The sequence below is a fragment of the Acomys minous genome, assembly GCF_964271855.1.
Source record: "Acomys minous genome assembly, chromosome: 8".
Lineage (NCBI taxonomy): Eukaryota > Metazoa > Chordata > Mammalia > Rodentia > Muridae > Acomys > Acomys minous.
The window spans coordinates 41,438,140-41,450,382 of record NC_140489.1 but is presented as its reverse complement, the minus strand read 5'-3'; the positions used below and the strand labels follow the sequence as shown (position 1 = coordinate 41,450,382).

Below are 12,243 nucleotides of genomic sequence, written 5' to 3'. Positions count from 1 at the left end.
CTCCCCTTCCCTCCCTCTGCCCCTACCCGTCCATTCCTCCTCTGTTCTCTTCAGAAAGGGGCGGGGCTCCCATGGAGTTCAAGCAAACATGGTATATCACGTTGTAATAAGACTAGGAACCTCCCCTGGTTTTAAGGCTGGACAAGACAGCCCAGTGAGAGGGAAAAGGCCCCAAAAGCAGGCAAAAGAGCCAGAGATAGAGTCTCCGGTACCCCAGCCTCAGGCTGGCTGTGTGGCTGAGGCTAGCCTTGGCTTCCCAGCCTTCCTGCCTCCACCTCCTGAGTGCTGTGACTACAAGTGTGTAGCATCACTTCAAGCTTATATGAAGTGTTGGGGATCAAAGCCGGAGCTTCCAGCACGCTAGGCAAGCACTCTACAAACTGAACTACACCTCCAGCTCCACCCACCAAGCCGGTACCTGAAGTGTAGCAAACACTCTAAGAGCCAAAACCTGTCAGGGTGAACCTAGAATATGCAGATACTGTTTTGGGAAGAAAGACAATAAAATGTCTATTTTCATAATTTACTTGTTTCACCTCTCCGAGAGGAAAGTGTTTATTGCCCGCAAGCGTGGGTAATAATTTAAATGTTGCCCAGAAACATGGATTAGCAGAACACATAGTCATACTTTTAATCTCCGACCCTTACCATTTAGCTTGGGCCATCAGCAGCGCAATAAGCAATCCAGGTAAGATTTTGCAGCTACACAGCATACACGAGGCTGGGCTTGCACGAAGTTCAATCTGGTTGAGTTAGAAACTCAGTAGAGGGGTTCTTTTAGGCCACCGCATTGTGTACTAACAGTGAGGTGACGCGTTTGTCTGCTCCAAGAGTCTTAATACTGTAATAGCGGCTCAGGAGCAGAGTGGGAGTCAGGTGATGTCATCCTGAGTCCACAGGATTGAGCAATTTGCTGGAAAATCCAGCTGACACCTGCAGGACGGATTCCCAAGGACCCACTTTCTCTTGTCGATGTTTGAGGCGGCTCTCCACATCCCCGCCTCCAGGCTTAGGGGGGGGGGGTCATTAATCTGCATTGTTAAATAAGCGCCTCTTTATCTCATCTCCGGAGGTGACGTCGAGGTCTGGACTCCGTGGCACTCGAAGAAGCAGATGAAAAGTCCGTGTTCTGTTAAGGCTCCTTCTGGTTTCAAGAACCGGTTCGCGGTCCGGTCGCGGATTCGTGCATCCAGGCGACCACATACAGTGAAGAAGTGAAACCCGCTTGAAAAGTGTTCTGCGAGAGTCGGCCTCCCCTTTGTCTCCAGCTGCGGGTAGGTTCAGAGGCAGAGAGAGTGGTGAACCTTCATTCGGAGTTAGTGCGTCGCTCCGGCCACCTGCAAGGCTCTCGGAGGCCGAGGGAAAGTTGCGGTGGCCGCGGGGAGGTGGCTCCGCCCCCACTGCGCTGCTCCGGGCGGTGGCGAGCGCGGGACTGGGCGGGCCGGGCGGCGCGGGGCGTGGTCTGCAGCCTCCGGTCCAGAGCGGAGCGCGCTCTGCTGCGCCGCAAGCCTTCGGCCGCACGGAAGAGCGAGCGGGAGAGCGATCGAGGGGCGCCATCAAGGCAGCAAAGCGAGAGGGGCGCGGAGCAGGGCGGGTCGAGCTCCCATCATCGCCTACTAGCCGGGCAGATATCTGTGAGTACGGCCGCGGGGGTCCTCCGCCTCCAAAGCGCCCTGCGAGGGCAGGAGGGCGGGGAAGGGGCGGGCGGGAGCTTAGCGGAGTCCCCCGAGCCCGGCGGGGAGCCCGGGGGCCCACGGAGCCTCCGGATGCGGGGCTCCCAGCCGGGCCGCGGGAAACTTCGCTCGGGCGGGGACAGCGGGGCGCTGCAAACTTAGCGGCGGGCGGGGCACCCCGGGGATCGCGGCGAGCGCCAGCGGTTGGCGTTGGTGTCCCCGGCTTCTTTGTGTCACCTCCGGGCCCGGTTCACTAGGCTCGGCCCCGGGGCTCCCCACCGTCCCCCTAGCCTGGCCCAGGCGGGCGCGCTCGGCTGATTGTTTGCATTCCTCGCGTCACGCCTGGGCGGGAAAGATTTTGAACAGGGTGTGAGATGGAACGCTGGAGCTGCGGCGCAGAGATTGGAAAACCACGGGCGGTGGGAGGCTACCCCCGGGGACTGGAGAACCTGCGGCCGGGGCGCACCACCGGTGGACCGGACGCGGGTCCGTCGTTCAGGAGGAGAAGGGTCGGGCGCGGCGACACTGGCCCTCCCCAGGGCGGAGAAGGGGGCGCTGGGACCGCGGGGATTATAATTCCATTTTGATCGCTTGCGGTCTTTGTTGTCTCTGCAATTGCCTTTAGGATCTGACGGTAGCACCTGGTCCTCCTTAGGGTCTCTCCCTTGAGGTCTGAAAAGGCGCCAGGAGTGGGGGCCGTGGATTGCATCTAAGGCCACAGGAGTCGCTTCTAGCCGCTTCTTTGGGGGTGGTGGTGGTGGTGGTGAAGAAGTCCACTTAATACTTGCCTTTGTGGACGCGCCTTATTTCCGAAAGTTGTTTTCCCCTCGCCTAGTGGAAGGGAGCGTCTGGTCCCGAGAGGCAGCACAAGTACCGGCCAGCCCGAACCAAACCCGGGAGGGTCTCTGTGGCCGCTTCTCCCTTTGCAGGGCTTAAAAAAAAATGCTTGAAAGTTTCATTTGAAGCAACTTCACCTGCTCCCCTGAAAGTTTCCGTCGCTCCAAAGCCCTGGCTGCAGGTAACTCTGTGGCTATGCTCCAATGATTCCATCGCTTGTTCAGGTGGGGACACAGTTAGACATACCTGGCCTCCCCCACAGCATGCCGGTAAAAAACGCCATCACGGGAGAGGGAGCATTGAGTTTTTATGGCCTGGGATTTCTGGTGTGTTTACACGCTTCAATGCACGACTGGAGCTCCAGTTTTCTTTCTGAAAAATTCTCAAGACTTCCAAAGGCTTTTCCTGCGGTGGTGACTACTTACAGTGTGGCCCCTGCCCTGCCTGTCAGCGGTCTCCTCCTCCGCATCTCCCTACGCACTCGGGGCGGTGGGAACAGGTGTAACACTCATAAAGTTTTATTGCGGAGGACGCTGGTGAAGTCAAACTGACTAAAATGTGGAAGGGTTTTAGTCTATGCTGACCTAGCTTCTCTTTTGTTTTGTTTGGATAAAAGGTCTCTGGCAGTGAAGGAGAGCCTCAGATTTGTTATGTAATCCAAGGTGGCTTTCAACTCCTTAGTCCCCACCTCCACCTCCCTTCCCAGGTACTGGAATTACAAGGGTGGGCCACCACACATGGTTTTATAAGCTTCTATTTGAATTAAAAAAAAATCAAAATTAAACCAGCTTTTAAAAAAAGTTCAATTTTACCCACTTAAATTTTATTAGCGTTTCAGCGGACCTGGGCTAATGGTGTCGCTGAATACCGCAGTGTGTTTAAAGGACTGACTCACAGTGGGTTGAGTCTGGGTTGTGCCCTCAGTAGCATCAGGTGAGAGTTTAATGGAAGATTCAAAACGGAATTGGTCCCAATCTAATAACTGCCAGGGACGAAAAGCCATTTGTCATTCGTTTGTGTGACTTGTTGTGTAATTTAGGTAGAGATGTTCAGTAACTTCACAAACAATCATTTATGCAGTTGCGAATCACTGTGCAGTGTGACAGTCACTGTGCTGGGCTCTTGGCCACCCTGGTAATACTAGTCAGGGTCATTTGTCAGGTGCTTATTTTGAACCCATATATAGTCTAAATGATTATCTTGCTCATGTGTGTTTATTGAGTACGTAGGTTGCAATGTGCTAGGCGCTGGGAATACAGTGTGGAAAAGGCAGCTGTAGTCACTTCCTTTATATAGTGGGGAAAGTAGGTGGTAAGTGAAGTACATTGCTAAACTAACCACACACTTTGTATTTATTTGCTTATTTACTAGGGATTAAACCCAGGGCTTTACATCCTACCACTGAGTTCTACCCCAGCCCTTTTCTATTTTATTTGGCGAGCAGGACTTGCTTATTTACTAGGGATTAAACCCAGGGCTTTACATCCTACCACTGAGTTCTACCCCAGTCCTTTTCTATTTTATTTGGAGAACAGGACTTGCTAAGTGGCGTAGGCTGGCCTTGAACTTGGTTGGGATCTGCCTGTCTCAACCTTCCAAATAGCTGTCATTAGAGTGGATGGGATTGTGGGTGCTTCATCATGTCCAGTTTAATCACAGCGTTTGAAGAGTGAATTCGATCACCTCATCCTGCGGTTCCAAACCCCCTAAAAGCCTTAGTCACACCTCCAGTTTCTAGTTTCCTCATCCGGTTACCCGCCGGATCTCACCTCTGCTCGCTCCTTGACCTGCCCAGGTGTCTTAGTTATGCCAGCGTCCGTCCGTCCTTCCTTCCTTCCTTCCTTCTTTTCTTTTTAGGTATTTTTCCAAGACATGGTTTCTCTGTGTAGCCTTGGCTATCCTGGACTCTCTCTGTAGACCAGGCTGGCTCGAAGCGATCCTCCTGCCTCTGCCTCCAGAGTGCTGGGATTAAAAAGTCATGCGCCACCACGCTTGGCTTTATGCCAGCTTTCTTGCTGCTAAGGGTCGGCCTGAGCTGTGGTCGCTCCCCTGATTTCCTCTCTGTAACCCCTGTGCCGCTCCATGCTATTGACTCAGTAACCCCCAGATTTAAGATCCCAGTCACTCCAACAGTTCCCATTCTTTCTTCATTACGTTTGTCGCCAGCGCACCTGTGGCTGCCTGATGGATAATGCACCACTCGGTAGTTTATAGTTTGTCTTTCCATACCAACACATTCCTGCCCATGCTCCCTCTCAGCCATTTTATCCACTGCTGTATCTTTTCTTCTTTCTTTTTCTGAGACCGAGTCAGGTAGCCCAGGCTGACCTTGAACTTGCTATGTTGTCACGGAGGATCTTGACGTATCCTTCTGTTTTTCCCTACCAAGTGGCTAACTCCAGGTGTGAGCTGTGTGCTTAGAATCCAGAAGCGCGCCGGGTGCGCAGTAGGTCCTCCTCAGCTCTTTGTGGAATAGAAGGGAAGGGAAGGGTGGAGAGCCGAGGCAGGGTAACCAGAGGCTCCGGGAAGGTCACAGTGGTGCTGAGACTTGAAAGGGGGAAGGAAGTAGCTGTGGGTGGGATAGGAGCCTGTGGGGTGGAGACAGGCCTGGAAGCGGGTCATGTACAGAGGCCTCGAGGCAGGAAAGAACCTGGTTGTGGTGGGGTTAGTTGGTTGCTGTGGTTAGGCGCTCTACTATTGAGGCAGTGTTGATAGAAATGATGGGAGCTATGTGGTGTGCACACCTATCACCCCAGCCCTTGGGAGGCAGAGGCGGGAGGCCTGTCTGAGTAAGATCCTGTCTTGCTCCCCGTGTTGCTCAGGTTGGTCTCAAAGTCTTGGGCTCAAGTGATTCTGCTGCCTCAGTTTCCTGAGTGGCTAGGCGTCCTGCCCTGTTCCACCATGGTTGGCTTTCTAAGGTTTTGACTCAAATATAGACATGTGGAACCATCTCCCTCTGGCCTCCTCTAGCGTCCTTTCCACATGATCAATGAAAACTGTAACTTGGGCTGGAGAGATGGCTCAGAGGTTAAGAGCACTGGCTGCTCTTCCAGAGGTCCTGAGTTTAATTCCCAGCAACCACAAAGTGGCTCACAACCATCTGTAATGAGATCTAGTGCCCTCTTCTGGTGTCTAGGTACATGTAGCTAGATTACTGTATAAATAATAAATAAATCTTTAAAAAAAAAAAAGAAAGAAAGAAAGAAAGAAAGAAAGAAAACTGTGACTCAATGAACCTGAATTTTTTTTTCCCGAGACAGGGTTTCTCTGTGTAGCCTTGGTATAGACCAGTCTGGCCTCGAACTCACAACAATCTGCATGCCTCTGCCTCAGGGCTGAATCTGAAATCTTAGGAAGGGATTGCATATTCTCTCTTTTTTATTTGCTTTGACTTCTTTTAGTTAGATTCTATTATGTTGTTACATCAGTAGATCATTTCTTAGTATTTACTTACTAAAATTTTTATTTTACTTATTAGTACATGTGTATATATAGTGCCTATCTCTTTGGCCCGTTATAACTAAAAAGATGATGTTGATGATGATGATGATGATGATGATGATGATGATGGTGATTTAGGCATTCCTTTATCTTTTTTGCATTTTTTTTCTTATGTTGTTTTCAGGATTCTTTGTGTATTCTTACGGAAAGTCCTTTATCAGATTACCCAGTTTTGATTGCTGTAACAGAACAGTCCAGACTGGACAATTTATAGTACATAGAACTTTATGGAAGGCCAGGACCTTACAGGACCTTCTTGCTGCATTGACCTGTGAAGGAAAGTCAAGGCCAGTCCGGGTGGGATGCTGCCATGACATCAGCCACCCACTCCTGCAGGCCCCAACTTTGTTGCCTCTTTAAGGTCCCACCTCTCACTACTGTGGGGATGGTGATTGGGTTTCACCAGTTTGGAGGTCACCCTTAAACCACAACAGTGTCTCCCATTGTCTTCAGGGTTACTTTTCTGGGTTTCAGTTCTGATGTATCAGTTTAGTCTTCATAAATACTTTGTACTTCTGGTTTTTATCTCTAGGGAAATCTGCTTGCAGTGACTTTACAGCTGTGCTTGTAGCACCAAGTGTGAGGGGGAAGTCCACCCACCTCCCCCTGGTCCCTTTTCCCGACCCAGCACTGTTGGCCGTTCGGAAGCAGGATCTAGAGACAGTGTTTAGGGGTCAGTGGCTTTTGTTACCAGCATCTAAGGCCTAGACGTCAAGGCCTTGAAATGTCCTGTGGTTGGAGAGACCGACTTCTCACACACAGAGCATCACTTAGCAGAGATGTGGGGGAGCTGGAGCTCAGTGACCCAGTTCTGTACTCTTTTCCTTTTTTTCTCATTAACTGATTCTCTCTTCCCTCTTTTCTTATTTTTCTTTCATTAAAAAATTCATATATGTGTACACGTACACATGTGTATGCCATGGCACACATACAGAGGTTAGAGGGTAACTTGTGGCAGTCGGTTCTCTCCTTCTCCAGGGGAGTGCCGGGGATTGAACTCAGGTGGTCAGGTTTGGTGGCAAACGCCTTTACCTGCTGAACCATCTCACTGGCCCAAGAGTAAAAAACAAACAAAACTATTTTTATCTCCATTCTTGGTTGCTGGCTATCATTCCTGATGCTTTCAGTAATGATTGCAGCTCATCACAGTTTCTTTGAAAGCTGCTTTACACCACTTCCTGTGGGTTGTGAAAGCCATAGAGGGGCGTGCTCCCCTCCCTTCCTCTCTCTCACCTTCTCTTCTCTCCTTCTTTCCCTTCACCACCCGCGCCCCACAGTGTCTTGCTACTTGGACTAGGTTGGCCTTGAACTTGTAGGATGCTCCTGCTTTTGCCTCCCGAGTGCTGGGATTATGGGCTTGAATGGCCACACCAGCATCTTCTGTGTTTTGAGCTTGGCACTATCCTTATGCCTTTATTTCTCGTCTGTTCTAAAGTCTATATTACAGTAATAAGAAAGAAAACCATGTATTCACTCACACAGTAGTAACACTGGCTGGTTATGATCTTTATTTTACTATTTTATTAGAAGAAAAAAATAAGCTGGGCGTAGTGGCCCATGCCTTTAATCCCAGCACTCAGGAGACAGAGGCTGGTGGATTGCTGTGAGTTTGAGGCCAGCCTGGTCTACAAAGTAAGCCCAGGACAGCCAAGGCTACACAGAGAGACCCTGTCTTGAAAAACAAAACAAAAAACCAAAACAAAACAGAAGAAAAAAATGAAATTTTTTTAGGTGATTGGATTCTCAAATATAATCTAGTTGATAAAGTTTGAAGAAAGAAATGAAACTCAGAAATCAGAGAAAGGGTTTCCTGGAGCCCAGGCTAGCTCAAACTAGCTATGTAGCTAAGGATGACCTTGAACTCCAGATTGCTGAAATTAAAGTCATAGGCCAGCATATCCAGCCAAACAAAGAAGTGTCCCATTTCCCCACTTGCCTTGTTTTTGGGCTAGAGTCTCTTTGAAATCCTGCCTGGCCTGGAACTTACTATGTAAACTAGGCTGGCCTCGAACTTGTCATCCTCTTACTTATGCCTCCAAAAGGCCAGACTTTCAAATGCCTTCTATACCCGGTCCTGTAACTCAGCCCTATGCTGAGCTGACTCATGTGTCATGGACAATTGAGGCCATAGAACATCTAGGGAGCTCTGGAGTATCAGGCAGGCACAAGCTGTTGATTGGGGTGCACATAGTCAAGTCGGCCTGGCACACTAGATTTTCTTTCCCCTGACAGCCTCAGGAGGAGGGAGGGGAATGGGGAGAAGGAATCTATCCCTGTTGATGTTTACCAGGTCCCAGAAGCTCTGAGCACTGTATTCAAAAGCATCTCTCCCCATGGGGGTGAGTTGAAACACAGCTGCTTCAGGTCCTCAGGCCAGAGAAACCCATTTCACAAAAGCCAGCTTCCGGCTCTTGGTTTTGCGTCTGTGTGTCAGTGGCTGAGTAGCTCCTTTGTGTGTCTGAGTGTGTATTCAAATCCTGCAAGTAGTCATCTTGTCAGTGTCTGTTTGGTCCCAGGTCTGGTACCGAGAGGAAAGTCGGTGTCCTTTTGCTCTCACCTGGCTGTGCGGTAGGAGAAATGCCTGCACACTGCTGTAGTGAGGCCGGTCACTGGCGATCATTGGAGGGAAGATGTGTCCACTACCTAGAGATAGTAGGAGCAACTGATTCTCACAGTGCAGTCTGGGAAGTTGGCCATGGCTGTTCCATGCCTGTAACCCCCAAGCACTCAGAAAGCAGCGGCAGAAAGAGTGCCAAAAGTTCAAAGCCAACTTTTTCTATATAATGTGTCCCATGCCTGTCAGGGCTTCACAGTAAGACCCCACCTCAACTTTCCCCCAGACAAAATAACAGGAAACAAAAATATGGTTTGGGAGACCAGTTGTCTGTGGGACTAGCAGTCTGTAAACAAGCCTGGAAAGGGATTCTGCTATATGCTCCAGAGCCGCTGAAGTAGAGGAGCAGAGGGTAGTGGAGAATTCTCCTAGCTCTTAAAGGCTATGGGTTTCAGTGTAGAAGTGTGCCATGCCCTCCCCTCCCCCAGTGTGTGTGAAGAACACTAGGTGGAACCGACAAAGTATCATATAGACAACCCTAACCGTAGTTAGTACAGGCATGGCGACTGTGTCTGTAATCCCAGCACTTGGAAAGACTAGCAGTTGGGGGATATGACTCAGTTGGTGGCATTTTGCCTAACAGTAAATAGATAGATAGGTAGGTAGGTAGGTATATATATATAGGTAGGCAGGTAGGTATATATATAGGTAGGCAGGTAGGTATATAGATACGTAGGTAGGTGGTAGGTAGGTAGGTAGGTAGTGAGTCAGGGCACTTGGCACCAAGCCTGATGAGCTGAGTTTGAGCTATAGACTTGAGAACTGACCCCTGAAAGGTGTCCTCTGAATTCTACATGTGCACCATGGCATGCACATGCCGGCCTATGCACATGCACATATTACATAAATAACAAAGATGACGGCCAAACTCCCAACCCCCTCCCCAAGTGAATAATGATATAGGTGAAATGAAAATTCAGAAATGATAAAAATTGTGTCTGGTGCTAGAACAGTAGTAAATTGATTTATGAAACATTTAATTGGAAAGATTTATAATGTACTCACAAGCTGAGGTAACAATGAATGGATCTCCTGTAGCCATTTCTGGTGCCAGTGATGGCAAAACTTACCATCTTCACCTTCGCTTTGCAGCCCCCCCCCATCCTCCCACCCCCCACCCCGTGCTGGAGAGTTTTGAGATAAATTCTTTGTATTGTATCATTTTACCCATAAGAAACTGGATTTTATGTCAGTTGATTATTAAGATGCTTGAGACAAATTTGAAGCTGGTTTGCATGACCTTATAGATAAATTTCTCTAGAGTTCATTTGTACAGAAGATGAATAAAAGAAAACCAGTGCAGCCGTGCATATCTATGCATCCTGGTTAGCATGACGTCATTGCATGTAAGTGGGCTTGTTATTCATGAGTGCTATTAAGGTTTTATGTCCAGCAGGATTGTACTAACATCTTGTATGTTCTATTTACAGATCCTATTCCAGAGTAGTAAAATGTATTTAGTCTCCCTGGGATTGTGCTTGCAGAGACACTTTTACTTTTAAAGGCAGCTTTGGGGAAAGGGTGGGCATGAGAAGGGTTTAAAGGTTTGGAAGGCAGGTTTTTTTTCCCTGAGACAGGGTTCCTCTGTGTAGCCTTGGCTGTCCTGGACTCACTTTGTAGACCAGGCAGGCCTCAAACTCACAGCGATCCACCTGCCTCTGCCTCCTGAGTGCTGGGAGTTTTACATGTCAGCTAAGAGTTCTCATGACTCATTCTAGTGGTTTAGTTGCCTCATTTAGGCTGAGGCTGCAGGTCAGTGGTGGACCTGTGCTTGCCATGTGGGAGACCTGGGCTCTAGCCTCAGAACCAACCAAACACAACAAAACAACCCCCCCCAATAGAAACCCCAAACAGAAACCAAACCAACCAAACAAACAAACAAAAAACCCAACCCAACCCAACCCAAACCAAACAACAACAAAACACCCCCAAACCAAACCAAAACAAGTCACCCTAGTCTTAGTGTGCTACGAGCGATCTTTTCTTGAAGGTTAGAACAACACGGGTTGCCCGAGATCGGCCTGGGAGGTGTTTAGTTTTGTGCAGAGAGAGCAGAACAGATTTACTCAGACACTACCTGTTTTTCTCAGGCCCAGGAATCAAGTTGTGGTATCAGGAGCACAAGGCTGATTTGATCACCTATGACTAAGGTCTCCGTGCTTCGCTGCCTAGGCATGAGTCATTAATCAAAGGCTCATACCACAGGAGTTAGCTAATTTTCACTTTAAAACAATGCTCACTCAGAAGCAGGGCCAGCTACAATTCATATGAGCAGTTTCAGGTTTGTCTCTAAAGCCTCAAGAACCTCAAACCGTGTCCAGCCCAGCTATCTGAGGAGGAAGTGATGTGGTGTGTGGGACACATTTATACCAAAGGTTGCTCATGGGCATCCCCAGGCTCCTCAAATGGATACAGAACCCCACCACCCGAAGGTCTAAAAGCTGTGACAATTGTGTTGTAGGCAACATGGGAAGAGGTTGTGGGTACACTGATGCACAGCCAAAGTGTTAGTTAAAAAATCTGAAAGGGGAGGAAAAGCTGAAAAGAAGGCATGACCATAAACTCTGCTCATTAAAAGTGAAATGCCTGTTTATTATGTGCACTTCTATGTTGGCAATGAAAATGGGTTCTTGGCATGCTCTTGTCAAAACATCCTTCAGAGTCACCCGTTTGGTGACATCGAGGAAAAGTTTCCCCTGTTGAGATATCAGGGCACAAACAAGGCTTTACAAAGACAGCTTGCCACCTTTGAGGTCTTTGTGCTTGCTTGCTCGTTGTGGGAAGCTCCAACTCTGTCGGGTAATAATTAATTTAAAAAAAATGTTTCCTCAAGACCCGAGCGTTTTCCTTTCTGGCCTGCACGAAAAGACACTCTTGGCTGTTCACCACAGCGAGCTGACAATTGAGTCTCGAAGGTTCTTTGTGGGTGCTGTTACTGGGAGCCAGAGGGTGAGCCGGCTCGCTCTGTGAGTCATCTCGTTGTCTACGGTTGGCCGTGTGTGTTTTCTTAGCAACTGCTGCTGATTTCAGGTCTGAGCAGGGAAAGCGTGTTTTGAAATGACCTGGCATATTTTCTCAGGATCTACGTACATACCAGCGAAGCCTTGTAAACTTGCTCTGTGTATACTGCAGGGCATGAGAGGACGGACGCGCTCCCTATTTCTTAAGTGATTTCTGTTCTGAATTGTATTGGGGGATGGGAAACTGGGGGGGGGGGAGAGGGAGTCAGAGTAGAAGGAGAGAAATGGTCGATTCCTGGACACCGTCAGTCTATTTATAGATACCCCATGGATTCAACACAATTGACTGGGCTCTCCCAACACATGCTGAGCCTGGCTCCCGTGCGGCATTGTCGGTCTTGGAACAGTGAAGTTTAGGACTCTGGTGCCGTGGAGTTGAGAACATGGTCCCTAAAGGCAGCTTGACCTCGGCTCGGATCCTGGCTCTGGAGCATACAGGCTGCGTTACGTGGAACACCTAACAGGAGCGGAGGAAAATGAGGTGAAGGGAACACATGCTGCGTGTTGTTAGGGTTTGTGGGTAACACAAGCAACAACAGCACAACACCTGCAGAACATGTGGCCACAAGTACTACTACAGCGTTACTGCTGTGAAGAA

General features: G+C 49.0%; 1 protein-coding gene across 4 annotated transcripts in view; it reads left to right on the top strand.

Moving 5' to 3' along the window:
- Positions 1–464: 464 nt before the first annotated feature.
- The window catches only part of SYNE2 (spectrin repeat containing nuclear envelope protein 2), a 311,925-nt gene continuing 300,146 nt past the window's right edge, over positions 465–12,243 (top strand). For 3 of the 4 annotated variants that reach the window (XM_084791618.1, XM_084791619.1, XM_084791615.1), the window contains exon 1: positions 1,494–1,634. The gene's annotated coding sequence lies outside the window, so the exon portion shown is untranslated. Of the gene's footprint in view, positions 1,275–1,493; positions 1,635–12,243 lie in introns of those variants that run through there. The other variant, XM_084791617.1, reaches the window with a different exon arrangement.